The following is a 20432-nucleotide window of genomic DNA, read 5'->3' on the forward strand; positions in this document are numbered from 1 at the left end:
CTTAGGAATACACTTTCTACTTCAAACGAAACCAAATATTTATCCATATGGCCAGAGGATACAGATATACTTACAGTTAGATGTTTAGTCTTGGCTTTATGCTTCCCCATCTGAAAACAAACCATGATAATCACAAAAAGAGATGAAGGGGATCAGAAATCAATATATCTGTCCTCCGTTGCTCACTGAGGCTCCAAAGGGGCTCACAAGGGGCTTGGTGTGCCCCTTAGAGCATGCCACTTTGGCCACACCCTGCAGCCATGCTGCAGAGAGAGCTGAGACTTTAAAACATTTTAAATTCCAGATTTACATCCTTCCAAAAATTCACAAAAATTTAGAGCATCCGCTTGGACGTCTTTTACAAGGGGCTGCTGAAAAGTTCTCACCCTAACCAACAAAAGTTGGGGCAGCTTCCATCAAGCGCTATACACTTTGGGCTCCTTTTACTAAGGTGCGCTAGCGTTTTTAGCGCACGCAGGAAATTACCGCACGCTACACCGCGCACTACGCTTCTAGAATTAACGCCAGCTCAATGCTGGCGTTAAGGTCTAGCGTGCGCGGCAATGTAGCGCATGCAATTCCACGTGTTAAAGCCCTAATGCGGCTTAGTAAAAGGAGCCCTTAGTCCAGCAATTTTCCACTTTTTTGGTTCTGTATTTTTCCGATGGAACAAAAAAAGTGGAAAAATCACTGGACTAACCCCCTCTTATACTAAGGTGTGCTAATCGAATTAGCATGCACTAAACACTAATGCGTCCATAGGCTAATATGCAGGCATTAGCATTTAGTGCGCGCTAATAAGTTAGCGCATCGTAGTAAAAGAGGGCCTAAGTGTATAGCCCTCAATGGAGACTGCCCCAACTTTGTTGGTTGGGCTGAGAACTCTTCAGCGGCCCTTCCTAGTATCCACTCGACATTCTTTATTAGAGAGATCATGCAAATAGTTGGATTTGTTTTTACAACCTTTTGTGATGAAGATCAGATCTTATTTGAAGGACAGCCCTCAATTATTACAAGAACTATCTACTATGGAGTGCAATGAATTTTCCATATTGTTCGTAACTTTGGATGTTGTTCCATTGTATACTAATATCCTTCAGGAGGAAGCATTGAGTGTTATCCTGGACACGCTGGAGAACTTACCTCACCCACGTCTGGTTCCTATTGGGTTTTTTTGATGCAGTTATTTCAAGTGGCTTTAACCAATAACTATTTTTTGTTTGATTGTAAGTTTTATATCCATATTTCAGGAATAGCTATGAGGCCTGCTTTTTCTCCCTCCATAGATAATTTATTTATGGCTTGGCTCGAAGAAAAATTGATTTATCCAACTCTTGAGTTTATAAATGTTCTTAGAAGGTGGAAATTCATTGACGACATATTTTTTTATCTGGACTGGTTCTTTAGAGAAATTACAATTATTTATACAAAATTTGAATGAGAAACATATCACTATCAAACTTCAAATGCAGTATCACACAACTAGTATTCATCTTTTGGACATTTGGATTCGTTGCCAAGATAAGAAATTTGCAACTTCATTGTTTTCAAAACCCACAGATCGCAATGCTTTGTTGCAATATTTAAGAATGTATCCAATTCACAATAAAAACACTATTCCGCTTTCTCAGTTTTTACAGTACCAGAGAATTTGTTTCATGACACAGGAATATAAATTCAGAGTGAAAGAATTAACTGAGAAATTGGCATATAGACATTATCCAAATGATATTGTAAAAGAAAAAGAAAAAAAAAGGTGCTAAGCGAGCGTTATTTAATCAGAGGGAAGATTTACTAAGATACGATAAGAAAAACTGTTCTGATGAAGTAGTGACTTGGCTCATGAAGTTACAACATGATTTATTTTTAAAATTTATATACCGCTTACAATTTTAAGCAGCTTACAGTCAACGCAAAGAATTTAAAACATCTTATCGTATATCTATTAAAAGCTTCTACTGCCCATATTGCTGACCATATTCCTACTTATTCACAAAATCTCATAGATAAAGCACTATGGGACTCATCAAAATTTAAACACATCTAAAAATCCACCCAAGTTGGTACTTCGTAACCCTCAAAAAAGACAAAAAAAGTATCCTGGCAGGACGGACCTCTGTGCGCACAAATGTCAGGGCACGATAGGCACGCGTTTGTCCTGCGCACATATGACGGGTCACGAATAATAATATTGGTAGGAGTTTATTATTGAAGTGCCTTAAGTAGATCCAGGTGTAGAGTAACTTAGGGCTCCTTTTACAAAGGAGGCGCTAGGGCCTTAACATGCGGAATAGCACGTGCTAAATTGCCGCGTGCGCTAGCCGCTACCGCCTCCTTTTGAGCAGGTGGTAGATTTTCGGCTAGCACGCGCTATAGCACGTGCTAATCCGGTGCGTGCGTTAAAAACGCTAGCGCACCTTTGTAAAAGGAGCCCTTAGTTGTTTTGATTTCCTTGATTGATTGCAATTTTACTTTTCTCTCCTGCCTTGATGTGGGCTAGATTGCTTTCTTGTGTTTTTTTAAATTTATTTATTTGCTCAGTTATTTAGCTCGTCCTCCCAAAGGAGCCCAGAACGGATTACAAAGTACATCCACAATATAATCGAGACAGGACAGAGATGACATAATTTACAATATACCGATCAACTGAAGATAAGTTGAAAGTTTCTTTCTTCTATCACCTTGCATAGACAGCCCTGCTTAAGGTTTTTTACACTTTGGGAGTGCAATGGAGGTTTTTTGCCAGTGAGGTTATCACCCAACCACCTTGGACCACCATTGTGGTGGTGGGAGGGCTTCAGTCTGAGGCTTTTCCTCCATTTTTTGAAACACTTCCTATTTAAACCAAAGCAGCACTGTTCACTTTGCATATGACATTTCTTGCATCTTTCTTGTGAAAGTGTATATTGGAACAGTATTGAGTTTTCACATATCCGAGTTTATCTTGCTATAATTTACAATATAGACATGACAATAAAACATATACACTAAGCAGCATCTGGTGAGATTAGGTAGCGTAGGTGCGTTGACTCTGAATGGCATTTCTGGCTGCATGTCCTTAAGGCGCTGGGTTTGTGAAGGAAAATTTTCAATTAAAAAAAGTGTTATATTTTCTGGAAAGAATTGGCTTTCTTTGTTTATGGGGAAATCTGAGTAGCCAGTCTGTGCACTTAGGTTGAAAGGTAAACAACCCAAACAGTTACCTATTCCCTAAAACAGTAATCTATTCCCTAAAAGTGCCATGTGATCTATAGTAGCAAAAAGAGTTATAATTACCACATAAAATTATTAATTTCATCTTTCTATGATGATTTTTTGGAAGGAGGACTTAGGGCTCCTTTTACTAAGCTGCGCTAGCGGTTTTAGTGTGCGCTACAATGCTGTGCGCTAGATGCTAATGCCTCCCTTGAGCTGGCGTTAGTCTTTTCACATAGCGCGGGGGTTAGCGCACGCTAAAAACGCTACCACAGCTTAGTAAAAGGAGCCCTTAATGTTGAAAGTTCTATCTGGTTAAATAAACTCAGAGCGCCAATTTCCTTTGGGATTCTACTCAGCTTTCCTTGTTCCCACGCTTCCTTTTCCAAATTTTGAGAAGTTCAGCGCTGCTGCTCTTGAGGAAGGAGGTTTGCTGCCTCCGAAACGGAGCTCCGTTGAGCCTTACCATCGTTGCACGAACCATGAACTGTTCACTTATTATTACTTGCCATTATTTTGTGAGATATGTACACAACTTTTTTTTTTTTCCAAGGTTTGTCTTCTATCTTTGAAAAAAGCGTTGTGGAGGGGAGACCATTGTGGGCAGCTGACCCCCAAATCTAGAAAATGATGTAGCAATTTTCATTGCACAATTAATATATTGGAGAGATCACAGCACCTTTTTAATTGTTGTGTGTGTTTTTGCACTTTAAATTTTGGACGCGTGAGCACAAAGGTCCGGGGATGTAGCACGCTTAATTAACCCTGTTGGGTTTAAACAGCTTACAACTCATTCTACAGGGCTTGCCCCGAAAAATTGAGTTGTGTTTATATATATTTTGGCGATTTATGAAGAATTTTTGTATTTGAACACTGATTAATTTATTCTTCAGCAAGTTTTGGTTTTGACCTTATTCAAGTGTTTAAATAAACTCACCGTCATGAATCTAAGGAAATGGTGATGCCGTTGTGTTTATCCTTACCAGAACTCCATAGAGTCATCACAGTGACTCAGGCAAACTATGATTATATTACTGCCAACTAAAGTGTGCATCTGGAAAAATTCCAAGAATTGTGAAAATATAACAAGGTAAAAGACAAAAATAGAAAAGCAACCAACATCGGAAATGAGAGCGCCAAGAAAAATGCAAATTGATATTCTGAAAGATCTAGCCAGTGCAGCTGCTTTAAAGAAGCCTTACTAACTCATGCTATAATCGTTTGTAACAGAAGCATTATCAATAGCTATACAATTACACTAAAATATTTTCCATTTAAAAGCTTCCTTTATTTAACAGGAAGCTTGTTTAGGAAGGAAGCATGCACATTGTGCAGAGAGAAGGTAGAAGTGGGCAGTCAGCGGAGCAGTGAATGGGTTACTTACAGTACAGTACCCTCCTAACCTCATTTCTTCATCTCTGTCCCATACATGCTTAACTGTGTCATGGGTTTGCTTCCCAGGACCTCTTTGGGCAGGCTGTTTCAATCAACTATCACCCTCTCAGTAAAGAAATATTGTCACAAGTTTATACTGAACTTTCTTCCTTGTGACTTCAGATCTTAACCCTTGTCTTTAGACTGATTTATTAACTTAGATTTAGCCCACATCTTTTCATTGTAGCTCCAGGCAATTTACATTAAGGTATGGTAGGTACAGCCTTGTTTTCAGAGAGCTTGCAATCTCAGGCTAGTGTCTTTGTATGCTACTTAGTAAATAGGTCCCATTGCTTAAAATGGGGCCTGCAGTAAATTGAATGCATTAATACATGTTAGGGCTAAAAAGTACGATCATATTATTATACACTAATTCAAAATCTAGCCCTAAGCTGACTCTGATGCAACCAAGAATGACCTGACTTGCCCAGCGTTTTAAACTAAACTAAACTAAACCTTAAGTTTATATACCGCATCATCTCCACGGATGTTGTGGAGCTCGGCACAGTTTACAAGAACTTAAAATATAGGAAGGAAGTTTTTGCAAGCTGTGAGGGATGTTTTGGAGGCTTCCCGGAAGAAACATCAGTGGGAGTAGAATTTGAACCCTGGCTTTTCTGGTTCTCATCCCACTGATTTAATCAGTAGCTTGTATCTTCTGTCATGTATCTCTCCCCATCCCTTCTTGAGTACAATAGGAGAGTCTAGAATTTGTAGTGGAGCCTTGAACCATTTTAGGAGCCTTTTGCCTGAATCACTTCTATCTTCTTGATGCCGTTATAAAAGTTAGTCTTCATCACTGAACATAGTACTTTGAATTTCACTAGTGATTTATAAAAGGGCAATTGTACCTCTAGTTATGCAACCGAGCGTATACTATTAGCATTTTCATTTGCTTTATTGACTACCCATTTTGAGGTCATCTGAGGTAAGTACTCCTGGAACTCTCTCCTGTTTGACAGTTCCTAGTTCATATCCTTCTAATCAATGTATAATTAATTGATTTTTTTTTTTTTACCCCAATATAGACTTTCACAGACCCAATACTCAGAAAATGCTGAGCTCCTTAATTTGTGCTTGTGAGGGAGTCTATAAGATGCTACCACTCCCCCTGCTGGATTCTCCCTCACAGAGCCACCTTATGTTCCATATCCACCCCCCAAGGAAGAAGTGACACAGGAAGGGTGGAGCCAGGAAAACAGCTACCAGGAAGTATAAAAGAAGGCCAGATGTGGGTTAAGGGGCTCAAGGCAGGAAGAAGTGATCTCCAGTATGCCTTACTATTCTGCTTGACTGAGGTACGCCAACCTTTTTTCTATTGAATACATGGGAGCCCTGTCTTGAGGTCTTGCAATTCAGAGAGAGAAACTTGATAGGCTGCACATTGGGAAGAATCATTCAAATCATAGTTATCAGATTCTAGGGTCCACCTTAGGGGTCAGCACCCAATAAAAAGATCTAGGCATCATCATAGACAATACGCTGAAACCTTACACCCAATGTGCGGCAGCAGTCAGTAAAGCAAACAGGATGCTAGGAATTATTAGAAAAGAGATAATAAATAAGACTAAGAATATTATAATGCTTCTGTATTGCTAAACTAAACTAAACTAAACCTTGGGTTTATTTACCGCACCATCTCCACGAATGCGGAGCTCGGCACGGTTTATAGGAAGAAAGATGAGAGAGGAACTACAGTGGAGAGATTAAAGAGTTAGGTGTAAAGGGGGAAGGTGAGAGGCCTAAGAGGGGGGAAGTGTTACAGTTTTGAGAATAGCCAGGTTTTTAGGTGTTTGCGGAAGAGTTGGAGGGAGCTTGAGGTTCGGAGAGGGGAGGTGAGGTTATTCCAGATCTCAGTGATTCTAAAGGGGAGGGATGACCCAAGTTTGCCTACATGGGAAATACCTTTTATGGAAGGGAAGGATAGTTTAAAAATTTGGGAGGATCTGGAGGAAGTAGGGGTTGGGGAGTTCCAGGATAGAGGGATAACGGCAGGAAGGATGCCATGTAGGATCTTGTAGGCCAGACACGCACATTTGAAGTGGATCCTGGAGATTACTGGGAGCCAATGGAGCTTAGACAGGAGTGGTGAGATGTGATCAAATTTGCTTTTCGCAAAAACAAGCTTATCTGCGGCGTTCTGAATCCGCTGAAGTCTGTGGAGGCTTTTCTTGGTTAGGCTGAGGTAGATAGAATTGCAATAATCCAATCTGGAGAGGATGATGGATTGTACTAGGACTGCAAAGTGTTTTTGGTGAAAATAGGGTCTGACTTTCCTTAGCATGTGAAGGCTGAAGAAGCATTTCTTCACCAGGGATTGGAGATGTTCGTTGAAGGATAGTTGCTGTATGGTGTGACCTGACCTTGAGTATTGCATTCAATTCTGGTCGCTGTATCTCAAAAAAGATATAGCAGAATTAGAAAAGGTTCAAAGAAGAGCAACCAAGATAATAAAGGGGGTGGAATTCTTCTCATATGAAGAAAGACTAAAGAGGTTAGGGCTCTTCAGCTTGAAAAAGAGACAGCTGAAGGGAGATATAATTCAAAATCTTGAGTGGTGTAGAATGGGTAAGTGTGAATTGATTTTTTTCACCCTTTCAAAAGTACACAAACCAGGGGACACTCAATGAAATTACACTGAAAAATGTTTAAAACAAATAGGAGGAAATATTTTTTCACTCAGAGAATAGTTAAGCTCTGGAACAAGTTGCTAGAGGATGGGTTAACATAGATGAGTTTAAAAAAGGTTTGGACAAATTCTTGAAGGAAAAGTCCATAGTCTGCTATTGAGACAGACATTGGGGAAGATACTTCTTGCCCTGGGATCTGTAACATGGAATGTTGCTACTATTAGGTTTCTGCCAGATACTTTTGTGACCTGGATTGGCCACTGTGGAAATAGGATGCTGGGCTAGATGGATCATTGGTCTGATCCAGTATGGCTATTCTTAGTTCTTATTTTGTAAGGAAAGTAAGTAAAAGTAAGAAGAAAAAAATTTGGTTTTCAAAAGGTAAGGAAAAAGAGGCTAGCTTTTGTAAATTACAAAAGATTGCAGAAAGAGAAAGACAGGCAAAAATATCTGGAAAAGTTAAAAGAGGCTAGTCAAGAAGTCAGGAAAGCAAAGATTCAAATGGAAGAAAAATAGCCTTGGCTACCTTTTAGAAGGCCCTCTGGGGGATTCCCAATACTCTGTTATGAGTACTATAATATCTGGATGTGAGGGAAAGCATGTGGTCTGCGTTTTAGAACCACTCATTACAGAAGTCTGCGCAGCTGAGGACTGTGACAGTTTCAATTTCAATTCCTGTAAAGCCTCTGTGACAATATTCACAGACCCACTGGCTTCAAAAAGCCTGTGCATAGTCGGGTCATCATCCTAGTCTAGTGCCACCATAGCCTACTGGCCATCGGCATTTGCCTGAGCTTTGGAACCCCCCAGAACAGAAGGTTAATTCTGGGAGAGCAGAGGCATAGAGTCTGAGCTCCAAAGATCCCAGTCCTTTTCCAGCTCTCTTTCTGTGCCTGCCACTGATACCTGCTTAGCAGACCCTGCATTCCTGGGGGTCGCTCCTGGCCCCACCCCCACCCATGCTATCACTGGAGCAGGCACAAAACTGGCGGACTGACTTTTATAGTTCAAATAGGCATCTTATAGTAAGCTTACAAAATGAGCTGTAAAGACCTGAATAGAAGGACCAAATGACCAAGTTAGAATAGAAGGACCAAGTTACCCTTTGTCTGCTCATTGTGCCTCCTTGTGAGTCCAGCATCCTCTGTGCAGCACCGTTTCACCGTAGATGCAGATTCAGCCTTTGCTGATTCTTGAAACAACTTAGACCCTCCAGAGCGACCCACCTGTAGTCCTAGGACTCTCAAAGGGTCTGAGGTGGCTGAGCCTGAGACCCCAGCCCTCCCTCACACGTCCTGTGGCACATGAAACATGTACGCTCCTTGCCTGGCCATCTAACGCAAATCTGGCAAGAATCCAGTGTATTAGAGCCTGAGGAGTCCATATGTGGTGAATTATTGAAAATTTGAGAGATATTAAGACAGATAGAGGCTTTTAAAAACAAATCTGGAAATCCAAGATGGCCACGACAGTAGTAATTTTGACACTAAAATCAGCCTGTGGGAGCCAAAAAGAAACTCCACAAATTCAGGAAAGGGGTTTTTAGAGGTAGGAGACCCCTGATTTGGCCCCAGGAACCCTCAAAACTGCAATTCTCTGCCCTCCTCCCCCTGAATTTCCCCATAGGCTACAATAGCCAGAATTCACATTTGCCTGCTATGCTGGGAATTGCTTTTTCTGCTTAAGCTGCCAGTGCAGCTATGAAAAAAAAACAAAAAAAAAACTTTCTGTCTCCAGCAAGCAAGGATTCCAGCTGCTTGCTTCTTTGGCCTGTCAGCCAGACCTTAAGAAGATGGGCTGACTCTCCAATCTACTTGCTTAACCAGGGGGAAGGAGAAATGTAACAAAGCCCCACTACAGCCCTCCGGACTAACCCATGGCTCACACAGCCTGTGCTCAAGATCAAGACAGAGTCTAGGGTGAGCCACGCTCCCAGGGGAATGGTCCCCGAGCCTTCTTAACTGGTAAAGCAGGCTGGCTAGGTAGGTATCTTAGAGATGCCTGCTTAGAGACTTCTTCGCCAAAAGTCTTATCTTTTCGCAGTCAGAGCTGTCCCAGGAACACTGGGAACCTCTGCAGTACAAATGCCTCACAATTTTGGAAGAAAGAACCCAAAAAATAAAACATTAAATCAGAGCAGATCAAAAGACAATTTCTCAACTCACTTACAGAAGTGAAAACTGAGGGGCTACAGCAAAGCCCTCTGGGAGGAGAAGTGGAGCCGTGCAAGAATATGATTGGCAGCTTCTGCAAGGAAACTCACGGTTTCAGGATGACTACTCATTCATTCAGGATCTCTGCTCCCATTACATTGGAAACAATATTTATGTTTAGGGTTACCAGATGTCTGGATTTCCCCGGACAGGTCCTCCTTTTTGAGGACATATCTGGGGGGTCAGGACAGCTTTTCAAAACCCGGCACTGGTAACACTATTTATATTGAGACTAGGACCAGAGGGGAATCCTCTGGGAGGCTGCAAAGCAGCTCCATTCTTTTTCCACACTGTTCACACTCTAAATAAGTAAAGCAATTCCACAGTTATTGTTCCTAACCAACTGTTTATTCAAATAAAATCACTTTAGGCAAAATACAATATGACGGAGGCAGACAATAGGCAATGGCAGCAATAAGATAACTGAGTTATACAATGTCTGTGGCTTGGTACTCCCAGAGAAAGTTTGAACTCCTTTATTTCCTTGATATTTCCCTAGTGCTATTACTATAGGTAGCAGGAAAGTTAAGACAGTTCCTTTTAGTAATCGCTTACAATTCTGATGTTAGCTGCAAAGACATTCAGGAGACAAAGTAGGTTCTTTCGGGATTTTAATGGCTCCTCAGGAGCTCTGTAGCTTTAGATGGTAAAGTTTCTCCTTCAACTGTTAGGTATCATGTTAGGTATCATTAAGAAAGGTATCTCGACCAGAACGAAGGAAGTCATCCTGCCACTGTACCGGGCTATGGTGCGCCCGCATCTGGAATACTGTGTACAGTACTGGTCACCGTACCTCAAAAAGGACATGGCAATGCTTGAGGGAGTCCAGAGAAGAGCAACTAAACTGATTAAGGGTATGGAAAACCTTACATACACTGACAGACTGAAGAAGCTGGGGCTGTTCTCCCTGGAAAAGCGGAGACTCAGAGGAGATATGATAGAGACCTTCAAGATCCTGAGGGGCATCGAAAAGGTTGACAAAGACAGATTTTTCAATTTGAAAGAAACCACAAGAACAAGGGGTCACTCGATGAAATTGAAGGGGGACAGGTTTAAAACAAACGCAAGGAAGTTCTTTTTCACACAGAGGGTGGTAGACACATGGAACACCCTTCCGGAGGCCGTGATAAGAAATAGCACAGTACAGGGTTTCAAGAATGACCTGGATAGGTTCCTGGAAGACAAAGGGATTGAGGGGTACAGATAAGAGCAGTGGAAGGTTTAGAGATAAGTGTAGAGGTAGGCATAAAATTAGTCAGGGACCGCTGATCAGGCAATATGCCTGATGGGCCGCCGCGTGAGCAGACCGCTGGGCTGGATGGACCTCTGGTCTGCCCCGGCGGAGGCGACTACTTATGTACTTATGTAACTCTGTGGATGTTTTGGGACTACCAGTGGATAGGATGGAGTCTGGGCCACCTTGCTAAAAGAGGTACACAAACCAGTTTCTCCCTTCTCCTCAGTGTCTCAAGAGGGCTGACGAGGATTACCTGTGCACTCCACCAACCAATACAGCAGATACATAAGCAACTTTCTGACACCTAGGCACTTCTGGGAATTTCTTGACTTTATACTATACTCAGTCCATTAATTTCTGGTCCATAAGGCTAAAGCTTAGGCTTAAATTCTCCCCTTACAAATAAGTTCAGAGGAAGGAGAGCCAAGTGGTTAGAACAGCTGCTTCAGCATCCTGAGGTTGTGAGTTCAATCCCCACTGCAGCTCCTTGTGACTCTGGACAAGTCACTTAACAATTCATTTAAAAAGCAGTATATCAAGTCTCATTCCCTTTACCCTCAGGGTTTCAAAAATGAGTCAGTGTTTTACAGTCCAGGAGCTCTTTCTGCAATCAGTTCCCTCCCTCTGAATATAATACTTACCTCATAGCTTCAACCTCTTTCTGGAAGGGGCCAGAATGTCTAGTAATTAGATAGTGCTCTGTCTGCCTATCACTGAGGTCATAAAGAAGGTAAAATTCTACTAACTGATTTTCAGCCAGCGAAGGTCAGTGTTTTTATGTCCACCACTGGCTGTATTCCTGGATATTCAGTGCTGAGCCATGTCCGGGTACCAGCACTGAAAATCCAGTTTTAGGTTGGCTGCTAAAGCTTATGCAGTTGAGAGAGCAATATCTGGCACTTGACTGCACAAGCTAAACTGCTTTAAGATAAGACTATTTCGGTGGCCCAATTTGAGCAGTCATCTATGCAGCCAAGTGCTGAATATCAGTACTTAATTATATAAGTACCAACTCTTACCCCCGGATACCCCAAATTATCTGACTTCAGCTTCAAGCCCAGTATCCTGTTTCTAGCAGTGGCCAACCTAGGTCCCAAATATCTAGCTAGAACCCAAGGAGTAAAACAGATTTTATGCTGCTTATCCTACGAATACGCAGTGGATTTCCCCAAGCCATTTCAATAATGGCCTATGGACTTCTATTTTAGGAAATTATCCAAACCTTTTTTAAACCCTGTATTTATTAAACAAACTTATATCCCACCTAAATCCTAAGCGGGTTACAAGATTACAAACATAAAATACACAACTTTTGAAATTCTATGAAATTGCTAAGAAATCACAAAATATAAATACATTTGTGTGTATTAGTATATATTTCTATGATTTTTAATTTTTAAATATTTTCTTTTATAAAACGTTCTCCTCCTTAGACTTTATTTTTACTGTTTATTTTCACTTTTTCTATTAGTTACTGACTTTCTCATATATCTAACTCTAGCATTTCTCAGTATGGCTTATCTCCTTTCCAGAGGTGCCTCACTCTCTCACACCTCCCTCTACTTCTCCGTTATCTCCTCCTCCCTATTTTCACCTTTCTCTCCATCTTTCCATCTTTCCTCGATTCTTTTCTTTACTTCCTCCCAAGTTTCTAAACTACCCACTGCCATATCCTGCCCTCCTCTTTCATCCCTTCCCTCTCTCTTCACTATGATAGGTCCTTCCTATTCTAGCTACATCATGTTCCAAGTGAAAATATGTAGGGATGGAGATCTGATAGGTTCTGATCCAGGGCATCAGAACACAGGCAAGGTCAGCACACAGGCAGTTCTGAACCAGGCCAGGTCAGCACACTGATTTAGGCCCTATGTACGGATCTAGGCCCTGTGTAAGTATCTAGGCCTTGTGGTCCTATGTAGAAGTACGAATCCTTTCTCTTTCCCTCTTGTAAAAGCAAGGAAAAAGGTTTGCACCTTGAGACCGAATGCTGAGGCATTCCCCCCTACCTTTTTGTCACAAGACTCTTGACACATATTAACCTGACACAGGTTTACCCTTATCTCTTATATTGTTTAAGCATCCCTTCTATGGGCAACAATCAGACTTTTCCTACGTGCTAAAGCAGGCCCTGAGCTTAAGGCTAATCAAGAGACCTTAAAGAGCATGCATTATAACCTTTGGACTGTCACATGCTATAGTAAGATTTTAGACATATCAGAAATGTATGTATTCAGATGTCATGTGAGATAGTAACTTTGAGAAGCACATGAAATATGTAAACAATGAGTTACCTTGCTATAATCCTCACTGTAAATGTATGATGAAATTATAACCTTGTAGAGCATTAGCTAAGTAATTAATGGAGCTATGATTCTCAATAAAAGGGGGAGAGACCATCCATTTAGGTCGCCTCATCCCACTCTGAGCTTTGTATGTGCAGCATCATTCCTATAAAAATATACAACTACTTTTGCTCCTGCTGGGTTCAGTATACTCTATGGGGGTGGGAGGGTTCATTGTCTCCAAATGGCCTTGTTTTGTACATATCAGGACGGTAATGAATCTCACACCTAAACCACAGTATGATCACATTCTCTCAAGTTCATTGTTAGTGCTGGCCTTAACATTTGTATTATTCCAGAAACTGCTTAGTTTTGGAGTTTATAAGATGCAAAATGCATAAGCAACATATCAAGGAGCATATGACATTCTTTTTAATCAGGCCATTTGCACTCAAAATAATTAAATATTTCTGTATCATTTTGCCACATTTTCTTAGCTTCTGATTTCATTTCTTGGTATCTGAGGATCTTCTGTCTCTTCATCAGCTGTACAGAATAGCAGCTTGATACTGACACTTGCATTAGCAGTATAATTTTCTCCTTTACAATAATGTCCATTTTTCTTGCGTCATGGGGTAGGTTTTATTTCCAATTGGAATGTCCCAGATGAGCATAACCTCTTCATTCTCCACAACTATTTTCTTAAGGTCATGCAGTAAAAAGAGGGGAAACTGAAGACCGACTAGTAAGAATGATTAAATCTGAACAGAGATAAAACAAATTGAACTAAACTGAAAGGAAAAAGAGCCGAGAGAACGTAATTGGTTTAATTGTTGTGGCAATTGACCGTGACATTAAAAAACAATTAAAAATTTTTTTTAAAACAATTAATTAAAGTTTTGTATAGAATACTGCATGGCACCTAGCAATGCCTATGTTGAGGTACCTACCAACGCTTAACGGCGCCTACATGAAAAATAAGCATGGTTAGAGGCAGAGAATAGGCATGGTTGACTTAGATGTCACTAGGCGTCTGTGTTAGGAGCTGGTAAATTAGGCCAGGAAACCTACTAGGATGCCTAAGCCCACTTAGGTGCCGCTAGGTGTGATTCTATAAGCGCTGCGCAGTTGATTGGCAATCATGCTGACCAGTGTCTACAAGTTAGGTGCTATTTATGTTTAAATGATTTTTATTGAACCACATTAAATCACAGAAACAAAGGGCTCCTTTTATAAAGCCGCGCTAGCGGTTTTAAACCATGTACAGTATTAGCGTGTGCTATAGCACACGCTAGCCGGAAATCTAATGCCTGCTCCAAAGGAGGCGGTAGCAGCTAGCGCATGCGGCAATTTAGCGTACACTATTCCGCGCGTTAAGGCCTTAGCGCGGCTTTGTAAAAGGAGCCCAAAGTGTTCAGCCAAATAAAACAGTGCTCAAGAAAACAATTGTACCCCCCCCTCCCTCCAGTGCTATTTATAAAATCAGGTCCGTAAGAATTTCTGTTACAGTACTGCTGAACACAGCCAATAAGAAGATGCTGAACTGGAGAACTATGGCTGACTGAGAACCAGAGGTTAAAGTACCTGCATATATTTCCAGAAAACAGTAAATATTTTTCTGCTCAATATAAAACATGTAAAATATAAACTGGTGCCCTTGGTTTGGGCCCTAAAGTGACTGTCTGGGTTAGAAACTGATTGAGTGAAAGAGCAGTGGTAAATGGAGTTCACTCTGAGGAAAAGTATTACCAGTGGTCCATGTCTTAACACTTTTGTGATATTGTGAAAAGGTTGTTGGGTAAGGTTTACCTCATTGTGGATAATATCAAAACCTGCAATCGGGTAGACACCCTGACTAGTGTGGATAACATAAGGAGGGAACTAGTGAAGTTTGAGTAATGGTCTAGAATTTAAAAGGTAAGATTTAATGCTAAAAAATGGAGGGTTATGAATTTGGGCTGCAAAAAATCCAAGGGTGGGGAACAGTATAGGGGGTAAAGTACATACTTTTGTGCATAAAAGGAGAGCAGAACTGCAAAATGATCATATTTTATGATTTTAAGAGAAAAATCAATTAGGATTCTTGGGTGCATAGGGAGAGGAAGAGCCAACAGGAAAAAGGAGGTGATAATACCTCTGTTTAAGACTTCAAGTAGAATACTATATGCAGTTCTAGGGCCCCACCTTCAAAAAGATGTATACAGACTGGAATCAATCCAGAGGGGCAATCTCTAAAGTAGATGGAGGAATAATAGAGATTAGTAGTTGGTATGGATGGATAGACTGTATAGACCACATAGGATCGTATTCTTTAATATCGCCAATAAAATCTGACGGGCAAATGAGGTTCACGTAGAGTCACCAAATTTATATGAGATAAATCACTGGTGATAGTGACCGACACATGCGCAGAATAGTCCATAGAAAGAGGCGTAAATGTGCACATGTGCTATACCATAGGCACAAATTTCATGGGCATGACTTAATGATGCACAATATATGTGCACATCATAGGTGCACGTCACATGTGGCTGTTGTGTCAATCATAGGCATGCCAGCGCTATTGGAGGCACAAACGTCAGCTTTCAACAAGCGTGCATAAGACACACTTTTAGTACACATACCCGAGCTGCGTGCTTTTGAGATTTTTTTTTCTCCTGAAACTATTGTAATATACTACCATAATTTATGTGAATGGTGTATTTTTTAATTTTTTTTTTACATTTTTAACATGAGCCACAGCCAGAAACATACACCTGAGACATGCTCTTCACAATACCAGCACCTCCGGACCAGCCGGTAATATTTGGTCGTTAAAATGCCAGCACCACTCATGGAGAATCACCCGTAGTACTCATTTAAATATTAATGAATCCATTTTACTAACATTTTAATATTTATGACCTCATTGTAATACATTTGCATGGCAGAGTTGGAGGTCGCTAGGAAGCTTGGAAAAGACCATGGTGAGCCGTTCTGATAATCACGCATTAAAATACTGCCATGCTAAACCAGCTAGAGCCGGTTTAGTGGCCATCATTAAAGGCATGGTAAGTTTTGAGAATCCCATGGTCTTTATCTACCATCATTTTCTCTAATTCTATGGAAAACATAGGGTTGTTCCAAGTAATGTAATGTAATGTAATGTAATTTATTTCTTATATACCGCTACATCCGTTAGGTTCTAAGCGGTTTACAGAAAATATACATTATGATTAAAATAAGAAAGGTACTTGAAAAATTCCCTTACTGTCCCGAAGGCTCACAATCTAACTAAAGTACCTGGAGAGTAGAGATAGAGGAAAAATAAAATAAATAAACATTTTAACAAGACAGCATTGATCTAGATACTTTGGAAGGTAGAGGAGAGGAGAGAAAGGAATAGATGTAGAAGGGAGAACCGTTGAACAGTAGAATTCTGGAGAAATTTAAATGATAGAAATAGAACAAAACAAAGACAAAAGGCAAAACAATAGATAAGATTAAAGATAGATCATAAGCTGGAAAGAAAAATAAAATAAAACTTTGTCTTCAATCCACGGTTTCTGCATCATTGATGAAGTGGAGCAAGTAAGTTTAGGAGGAGGGATAACGTTTCCAAAAAAAAGGGCTGACAGTACCAAGATTTCTATGTCTTCTCCCCTGCGATGGTCTCCTATCCATTTATTCCTTCCCAGACACACTGCCCGTGTCCCAGCCGCTCCAAGGAAGTTGCCCCAGATGAGGTTCACGGTGGTTGCAGGATTTTCTCCTCTGCGGGAAAGCCGCCCGGATTTGAATGTCTGTGTATTGATGCCGCTGGAAGCTTGGCAGGTGACTCTCGGTGTATTTGTAGGCCTAAGACAGCAGGGCCAAAAGCCGGGATGACAAGAGGCTTGGTCACTGCCGACATAGGCACCGACCTCCATACAGTGATCAGAAAAGGAGGTGGGCTCAGAGGAATGGCCAAACATAGTCCCAGTGGAGGAAGTAATGACACACCCGGAGCACCACTCTGCACCCCAGTCCTCTCCTGTTTCCTCCACTTGGCTCCCCAGTCCTGAAGCCAAACCTGCAATCCAGACCCTATCATATCCAGGCTCACCGCTAGTTCCTCTTGCGGAAAGTTCCCTTCAGCTCCTTCAACTGTAGGCTGTCGACAGTAGTGCGGCATTTGCGCTGCCCTCGCTTCAGGAGCCCTGCTCGATCGTAGCTTCCGGCCGCCCGCCCTGGATCCGCCTCCTCCTTTTTCGCTCCTAAATAGGGGCAAATTGCAGCACGCAGTCATCTGCACACCGGAGCAGAGGATTTAGACCAGGTCTTCCACTACCTCAACCAGGACAGGTCTCTGTCCGGTTTCTCCCAGCTGCCACCATAAAGTCTATCGAACTACGAGTGCAGGGCCCTTCAACTGCCGAGCTGTATCCAACGGTCAAATCATTAAACAGTAAGTAATTTGAAAAAATAAGTATAGAATAAAGGGAAAATAAAGTACATTTCAGAATAGATCTTTGTTACTAGAAATGTTCTTCAATGCAAGGTTTAGGAGCCAATGGAGCCTCTCAGAGACCTCTGGGGCAGCCCACATTGTCTTTCTGTCTTTTATCTGCTTCTCTGCCACTCTACCCAGCTCAGAACAGAAAGGGAAAAGTGGATTGGGGGGAAGAGCCACATGCTTAAAAGACAAGGCATTTCTCAATAAACAAAAGAGAATGTATTTGGAAATGCTCACAACATTGAGGATACCCGCAATGAAGTTTGAAAGTAGACTGGTGGGGATGGAGGTCATTGATACATACTGGTCAGCAGGGTCATGACTCCGCATGGGAAGCTTTCCAAGTTTTATTAAAAATTTGATAGAACACTTATAAAAAAAATTTATAGGCGATTACATAATAAAATTGGGGGAAAAGAACATATAAAAACAGACATCGACTTTAACTTACTTGAAGCTCAGGGAAGTAGGGGTAGAACTACAAATTAAGAACATAAGAATTGCCACTGCTGGGTCAGACCAGTGGTCCATCGTGCCCAGCAGTCCGCTCACGCGGCGGCCCCCAGGTCAAAGACCAGTGCTCTAAATGAGTCCAGCCTCACCTGCGTACGTTCCAGTTTAGCAGGAACTTGTCCAACTTTGTCTTGAATCCCTGGAGGAAAGAACAAAAAGGGATAAAAACAATAGGGTAAAGGGTTAAAAGCTGCCAGATTGAGGCTTGAGTTGTGAGTTGCAATATTGTGACTTGTGTGGCTTGAAAATTGGGAGACGTATCTAAGTAGATCCGATCTCAAATGCATCTCTGAAAAGAAAACTCTTCAGGGAGCTTTTAAATCTTTCTAACGTTGGTTCTTCTCTGATATGGGCCGGTAGATATTTGGCAGTTGTCCTTCAACTGATTAGAATCCAAAGTGTCCCCAGCTTACAAATTATTGAAGAGACTTCATATATCCTGTCCAGGTAAATCCTTTTTACATGTTTAGTAAGTTAGGGACTTTTTAAGATTTCCTTAGGACTGGGTATGCCATGATGCACAGTATTTGTCCTTTTTTTTTCTCTGTTTTGAAAGGATTATTTACATGCATGAAATTTGTTTTCTTTAATACACATATGTTTGCTTCTGGTGTGAGGCACTGCACAAGTACACACAAGTAGAGAATGACACGGTGACAAAATTCATCACCGTTCCGTCTCCGCGGGAAACCATCTTCATGTCATTCTTTAAGGAGAGAGGGAAGAATCAGAGTATGAATGGCCACAACCACTGACCCACAAGCTTTGCTTTGAAGAATGCTGGTGTAGAAGACTGAGGTTGAAACAGACACTACAGAATGACAGTCTCTGGTATCCAGAGCAGATATTGTGATGTCATAATGCCTCATTCCACCAGTGCCTAAGAACCAATCACATCAATGATGTCACAATGGCTTCATTATCCTTGGCTCACTGACCCGCAAGCTTTGCTTTGAAGAATGCTGGTGTAGAAGGACTGAGGTTGAAATAGACACTAGAAAATGACATGGGATTATTTCCCGTGGTTATCCGCGGGGATGGGAACGGTGATGAATTTTGTCATCGTGTCGTTCTCTACACACAAGCTCCCACAAATTATTTTATCCTTGGGGAGTTTCACTACAGAAACATATGCAGTGGCAATTTTCTCTCGTCACATCAGGTCACTGACCTGGAACCTTTTTGAACTTGTTTCCTTTTTCCCAAAAGATGGAAGTGGCTTTTGGCCCTCACCTTTACATTCTTCTATTAAAAAAAAATTTAAAAAAAAAGTACCACAGGAATTAGATAATATCCCTAGTGTTAGACAATATATTGGATTCTCTGGAGCATCGCTGTACACTGCAGATCAGTATCAACCAGTAGCGACTGCACATAGTCTGTGTAATGTCTTGCACAGGATAGGTTGAATTATTATAGGAAAGGTCATGTGTACCTACATAACTTATTACTGAGAACACGAAAAACTTGGAGGAAAGCATTAGAGGCAGTGAAGTGTGAAAAAATTCAGACTATTATAATTCCAGCTAGGAAGCTGGATATCCGAAGCAACCTTGTATTTTCAATGATGCATTTCAGTAAAGCTTATTTTAATCAACCACTTTGTCCCTAGGTTAGCATAGTAATAAGCACAGCAAATGCCTCAGGAAGACCATCTTTAGGAACTGCTATAGAACATGCAAAAATTCACGACCAGAAAAATATCTGTTCTTTTATTGGCTGGCTATTGTTAAGGTGAAAAGTAAGAATCCAAGGCACAGGTTGTGGTATCTAATACACTTAAACACACAATGAGGCCGTTTTACAAAGCTGTGTTAGCTGATAGCACAGGCTCGCAGTAACAGTTAACTCAGTACTTTAAAAGTTAGAATGATAATTCCCATGTTAACTACCTAACTCAGAATATGCCATTTTGAAGTGTAGAATGGGTAGAGGCTGTGTCTTACAGATAAGACAGCAGTTGTTATAGCCCATTAACTGATAACAAAGAGTACTTAACACAACCACAAGAGAGTTGCTAGCTGTATCACACATTCTAACACTGTGCAGTTAAATTCACTGTGCAAGTACACAACAGCCTTCCCAAATTGCTGGGAACACTCCTAACAGAAAATGTGGAAAACCTTACTGAGTTTATTAAATTCGGGCCAGTATTAGAACTAGACCACCACAAACTGCGAAGAAAAGCTGTTTAGGGCTAGAAACTACATAATCTGGACTCTACAACACTTCAGCAATCCAAGACAATTAATTCTGTTGGTACAGGCAGTTCCCGGGTTAAGAACAAGTTATGTTTTTAAAGCTGTTCTTAAGTCAGATTTGTATGTAACTCAGAACTTGTAGATTTTAAGATCCTTGTTGCTAACCTCTGCTCCCAGATGACAAAAGAGCCAACTGTCCCTACCAGTGTTCATTCGAAGGTACAGCATGCCTGGCAAGATCCCAAGGAGTAGC

General features: G+C 41.1%; 1 long non-coding RNA gene across 3 annotated transcripts in view; it reads right to left on the reverse strand.

Annotated features, from left to right (window-relative positions):
- LOC117354269 overlaps positions 1 to 18121 on the reverse strand; it is a 91870-nt gene extending 73749 nt beyond the window's left edge. For all 3 annotated transcript variants that reach the window (XR_004538159.1, XR_004538160.1, XR_004538158.1), the window contains exon 1: positions 18068 to 18121. This is a non-coding gene — a long non-coding RNA (uncharacterized LOC117354269). The remainder of the gene's footprint in view (positions 1 to 18067) is intronic.
- Between the last annotated feature and the right edge of the window lie 2311 nt (positions 18122 to 20432).

Source organism: Geotrypetes seraphini, chromosome 2 (assembly GCF_902459505.1).
Source record: "Geotrypetes seraphini chromosome 2, aGeoSer1.1, whole genome shotgun sequence".
In the NCBI taxonomy this organism is placed as follows: Eukaryota; Metazoa; Chordata; class Amphibia; order Gymnophiona; family Dermophiidae; genus Geotrypetes; species Geotrypetes seraphini.